The following is a 6,345-nucleotide window of genomic DNA, read 5'->3' as shown; positions in this document are numbered from 1 at the left end:
TCTGATTGTTAAAAGAAGCTTGTACTAATATTCTAATGCACTTAGTGTCAGCACATTATAAAATAGGGTAACTAAAATATGCTAGCTAATTCATGTCTAGAAAAAAAAATATGCTATTAATTTACTAGCACATAGACAGATGAGTTCAGGACCAGTGGGCTATGCACCTCTACCAGCAGATGGAGATGGAGCAAAGCTGACATCACACTCTTGCATTGATATCAGCCTGCCAGTATTCTCCGTCTCCAGCAGATGGTGGACGTGCATTTCCCTACTGGGGATTAATTTAGATTTTAGAAGGAGAAATAGAAGAAAAAAATAATTCGCCCTGCTCTCCTGGTTCCTCCCAGTTGAGAATTCTTGAGGTGATTTCCGTGGTCCCTCAGATAAGTGCCTTGGTCCGGTAGCTTGTTTTTCGGCCAGCATGGACTTAGCTGCTTGGACAGCTGAAAGGCAGCAAGTACAGAAAGCCGAGCGCGGCAGTGACGGCATATGCTTTTTCCCTCTGCAACTGAAGACCATCTCTGTACTCAGCCGGGAAAGACTTGAGCTCAAATAAGATTTAAAAAAAATATATATATATATATATATATATATTTTTTTTTTTTTAAATACAGAGATGCATAAGGAGTGTCTTTTGTGTAGGGCTTCCTCCTTACTCAGTCTCCATGCTTGGCGTGCCATTCTGACATTCGTCCAGATCTGAGGGAGGTTTAAGGGACATGGGCAGCCTGGTGGGTTGAGCAGTCTTTATTGGCTAGGCCCCACGCTGAGGTTTTTTCTCCTGTGCGCTCTGTGCTAGGCTGCGGTGGTGTTTCGTATGCTTGCCTGTGCGTTCGGCTGCCCTCTTCAGGAGCGTCTGTTCAGGCAGTGCGCCTGTTTGTGCATCCAGTTTTTGGACACTTAGGTGGATGTCAGTATGGGCGTCCAGGTTAAGCAGTGTCTGGGCTAGACGCGTGCTTAAGCCATATGCTTTGCTTGGGCGCATTGCTTGGGCACTTATCTTTGGGACACCTAGATTTCCTAAAATTGTGGACACCTAAAAATTTGGGCACTTAATTTTTAGATGTCTAATTTTTGGACAAATAAAAAAGAGTGGCGCCTATAGCTAAGAAATCTAAGTGCCTTTCCCTATGCGCGCTGCCTGTCGTATTCGGGCATCTCAGCCTGGCATGCCCTCTAACTTATGCCAACGCTGTTTGGAGGCTCGGGGAAATTTACCTTCCTCTGATTTTACTAAACCTGGTTCTTCCCATCCTGATGAGGGCCTGGGTGAAGACGTGTCAGGAGGAACGCCTGATCCTGGAACTCCCTTAACTAGTTCGTCAGCAGGAGAAGGTAGCTCATTGGGCACAGCAAAGGTACCTCCTGGTTTGGATCCTTTTCCTGGGCAGAATTTTTTTCAAGGGTTACAATCCTTTCTTCAGGCGCAGTCCTCAGCCCAGCTCAGTCTTGCCAGAGCAGAGCTGTTATTGCTGTAAAGCACAGGTAGATCAGCAGTTGGACTTCCAGATAAGAATCCAGATGCCACGGATGACGAGTCTGATCCTGTCTCCCTGGAGGATGGGGAAATTCCTCTGGGACTGGAACCTTATAGCACCATGTTGCGGTTCTTTCATAGAGATGAGCTGCCGGCTCTGATTTCTCAAGACTTTGAAAATGCTGGGAGTGCCTGGGATGGATTCCAGTTCTGAGCCAAAGAAAAATCCCATTTTGGTCTCCTTGCGTGTAAAGCCTCTTGTTTTTTCCCCTGTCATGGAAGCCATTCAAGAACTGATTGATCTTGAGTGGCAGACCCTGGAGGCTAATTTCAAAGGGGACCGGGTTTTGGAAGGCCTATACACCTGGGATCCAGTAGTGAGAGAGCATTTACGTTTTCTGAAGGTGGACGAACTGGTTTGTGCAGTCTCCAAATTGAACAACTATCTCCATAGCGGGAAGAGCGACCTTGAAGGATTTTCATGAAAGAATTGAGACCATCCTTAAACAGGTATGTAAAGTAGTGGCAATAATGTTGTAGATAGCTTCTTCTTGTTCCCTGGTGGCTTACTGTTGTTTACTTCTCTCTCAGGAGGTCAGTGGCTCTGGAGTAAATTCTAGGGCAGTTATGGAGCCAGCAGCCGCCTTTCTGGCAGATGCGGGCTGCGATTTGGTCCGCACTTCGGCTGTGAAATTGGTCAGCTGATGCAACCTCTAAGGCTAACCTTATGAAATTGCCCTTTGAAGGCTCGCTTTTATTTGGAAACGAGTTGGAGAAAATGGCCAGTAAGTGGGGCGAATCCCTGCTTCTCCGGTTGCTGCAGGATAAGAAGCAGATGGCCGCGCTCCTTTACCATGAGAGGTCGTGCTCGTGGATCCAGCGTTTTCGACCCTACAGAGGAGCAACCTTCCTTTTGTCCCAGACAGCCCAGACAGGACATGGGCTCAGGCAGTGGAACCTTCCGAGCCTCCTAATGAAGGTTTTCCGACCCACCCCCGGGAACAGGAGATAGGAGGATGCCTCTCTCTTTTTTTTTTTTTTTTTATCAGAGGTGGCTCAAGATCACATCACATCAGTGGGTCCTGGAGGCGATATGAGAAGGATATGTGCTGGAGTTTCACAGTGTTCCTCGGGACGTGCTCATGGTATCTTCCTGCCACTCCCTGCAAAAGAAGTAGGCAGGTTTTGTGTGAGGTTTTAACAGGGTAGAACGTTTCTGTTTGTCTGCTCTAGTGAAACAATCGGTATCCCCTTTCTATAAAACGGGTCTTCATTTCTATGGACCTTTGTGTGAAAGTATTCTTGTCTGTACATAGTCTTTTTTTAATCATAGGAACTGGCAGTATGGTAGGTTATGTAAAAGGGATTTGTTATGGCAACTGTCGTATGCTAAAAACTTGTTTGTGTCTGTCAGTTTTCGGTATATGTCCGTTTCAAAACCAGTTTGTGTTCTTCTGATCAGGATGTCCAAGAATGCTATTTCTCTAGAATCATATTGCATTTTAAAATTTAGATTCACATCCAGGTCATATTCTCACGATCCCCTTTACATAGGTTATAACCTTTTGCAGCTTTAAATAGACTTCGTTATCTGATCCCTGGTTCAGGATTCTTAGCTAAATCATAGTAATTTTCACTAGTACAATACGCACCCATCTACTGCTTTTGGTGTATTCCAGCAAGGAATGCACTCACCCATGTTAGAGTGAATCATTCTACGCAGTGGTTCACTATATAATCCTCGATGTTTTCTTATATTAAGAGTCTGTGCAATTTTTCATTTTTTCATTTATTTTTTCTTATTTTCATATATTCTTTTTATGCGTTTTTTGCGATATCGATATTAAATTTATACACGAATGTGCCTTACTTTAACACCGAGTTGCCTTCTTCAGGATTCCTAAAAGTTTATATGCATGTTTATACCATGTTGTGCATTGACTTAGGTAGTTTTTTACACAAGTACCCTGTTTTAATATAAATGCACCCTTTAACCCCTCTCCAGTTGTTTTACAATTTAAGTCAATCTGGTCTTTTATCCACCGATATGATATCCATGCATACATACATATACAACCACGTAATTTTACTATTTCAATGCATGGTTAATTATTCCTTTTTTATATATGCACACATATTCATGTAAATGTTATTTAGTCATTTGGTAATACATATAATCCCATACATGTATGGTTTTATATGTGCTTTCAATTTCAGAAGTAGCCTCCCCTTTTTTAATTTGTTACTGATATTCTCTCACACACAATTTACTTTATTATTATTATTATTATTTGTGCTTTTTCTTGGCCGACCATCATCAGAGAGATCATGCCAGTTTACATGTAACAGGGGGAGAACAAAAGAAGGAAGGGAGCAGTTACAAAAAACAGGGTAAGAAAGAACTGGAATGTGCAGAAGAGAGTGCACCTAGGAAAGAGAGCAAAGTTTGAAGGCGATATAACAAACTTATATACATATTCAGGCATAAGGCTTGAAGGCGCTAACGCAAACCTTATATACATAATGTGTCTCCCAACCTCTAAGGTGGGAAGAAGTAGTGCAAGATCCAATAGCGTGTACCATGCGTAAACAGGATGAATAAACTGTACATTTCACAAATTTTGGGATTTGCGAGGCATTACAGGATGTAGGGACAATGCTTTACACATAGGCGGATATATCTAGTTTGAGAGGGTGGCGCTAAAGGAGAGGGCAGGGGATCTCTATGGAAAGGGGGAGTATCGAGAGATGGAGAGGTGTTGAAAGGGTGGAGAATAGAGGAGTTAAGGGTAGGCTTGCTTAAAGAGCCATGTTTTGAGTTTTGATTTGAATTTATGAGCACATTGCTCTAGTCTGAGTTCAGGTGGCATGGTGTTCCAGGCATAGAGGCTGGCGACTGAGAAAGCCCGGTCTTTTGTAGATTTGAGGTGGATATGTTTGGGGGGGGGTGTGGAGGGTACACTTGTAAGTGGATCTAGTGGGTCTGGTAGAGGAGAAAAGTGTCTTTCATCCAGTGCATGTTTTCTTTGTAGAGGGTCTTGTGTATTATAGTGAGTGTCTTGTAAGTTATGCGATGCTGAATGAGAAGCCAGTTGCAGGTCTTTGAGTATTGGGGTGATGTAGTCACATTTACGAGAATTTGTGAGGATTCTCGCAGCTGCGTTTTGTAGGAGTTGTAGAGGAGTTATCTTAATGTACGGTGAATTATTCCTTTTTTATATATTTCTACACGTATTCATGTATATGTTGTTTAGTCATTTGGTTTTATAATATATATATATACGTATTTTTCTCTGTACGTACCCGGATCAGTCCAGACCATGGGTTGAGCCTCCTGTCCAGCAGATGGAGACAGACTAAAACTGAAAGGGTATCCTATATCAGGACAGAGCCTACCCTGCAGCCCTTCAGTATTTGTCTGTCTCCAGCAGATGCAGGCAGCTCACCCTGCCCTTACCCTATGGGGTTCCTTCTTTGCTTCTTTTCTTGGTGGGCAAGCTCAAGCAAGTATTGATTGGATTTGATTCTATGTAAAAAAAACAAAAAAAAAACAGATTTTAAATTGTCACTTTCTTCGACTGTGTTAAGGAGACCTGTCTCCCTCGCTCTTGGGGTGCCTAGGGGGGGCTTGCCCCTTGACTTGTTCAGCCTAGACTCCCTTCCCGGTGACCCTTTTACTTGGGGCGATACTGGTGGTGCCAGTCACTCCCCTTTTGCCTTCTGCCTTGCCCCCAGACGTTCATTCCTCGGGTGCGTTCTCAGGGACATTTTATTCCCCTGTCATATTTAAAAAAAAAAAAAAGGGGGGGATTGGGGAAATTGCAGAGAGGCAGGTTTATTTGGCATTTGTTGTCTGTTAGGGAGAGAGCAGGGTTCAATCACCTGCACTTCTCTCCGGGGGCTCCCTGCTCAGCTGATTCCTGTTTGTCTCACGGCTGTGCTGAACTTTTAATGCCAGAGAGCCGGCTTCCCGGCTCTCCCGAGATGGTTTGTGCTCCGGATGTCTGCCGGTGGGGAGGGCCCTCCTCTGCAACGCCGAAAACTTCAGCCTGGGGACGTGCTCCCCGACGCATGGCCAGGCCGTTCCCGACCCGACAAACTGTGGGAACGGTGGCCATCTTGGGAATTAGTCCCGATGCCGATTCTGCTTTACAGGGGGCAGAGGAGCAGGACCTGCACGTTTTACCTCCCGATTTGAGCCCGGTGCACTCTCAGGGGGATGTCCCAGCTCCCCCCTCGCCACCTTCGCCGCCCCTCCCCCGTGGGGATATCATATCAGGCCCAATTTTCTTCTGAATTTGTGCTCCTTTTGCACAAATCATATTTGGCTAGCCTGCAAGAGGATGAGGATCCCCCTCTAGGTCCCCCCTCCAAAGATTCCTCTGATGCCCGTGCCGCTACCCCCTGCTGTGCTGGATGCGCAGGGCCCCGTTTGGGTGCAGGTGGTCCCAGCGGCCCCCCTCCCTCCGGATCCGCCGCAGCCTCCCGCGGACCTCCTTCAGGATCCTGATGAGGAATTTTCTACGCAGGCCCCCCCGCTCGAGGGCGATGATTCCCACGTACTCCGTCTATTTCAGCGGGAAGAGCTGGAGCCCTTCATCTCTTTCATTCTACAGGATTTGGGGATTGATGCTCCCCCAGAGGATACGGTGACAGCCACGATGCCGGCTAACTCGGACCCGATCCTGGCGGGACTTAGGGTGCTCCCGCACACGTTTCCTTTCATCCCATGCATAAGTTACTTCTTTTACAGGAATGGGAAGCTCCAGAGATGGGTCTCTGAATCGGGAGAACTATGGATAAGCTCTACCTGCTCCCCGAAGATTGCCTGGACATGCTGAAGATCCCCAAACTGGATTCTTCTG

This window comes from Rhinatrema bivittatum, chromosome 6 (assembly GCF_901001135.1).
Source record: "Rhinatrema bivittatum chromosome 6, aRhiBiv1.1, whole genome shotgun sequence".
NCBI classification, from domain to species: domain Eukaryota; kingdom Metazoa; phylum Chordata; class Amphibia; order Gymnophiona; family Rhinatrematidae; genus Rhinatrema; species Rhinatrema bivittatum.
Note: the sequence above shows the minus strand (reverse complement) of the source record.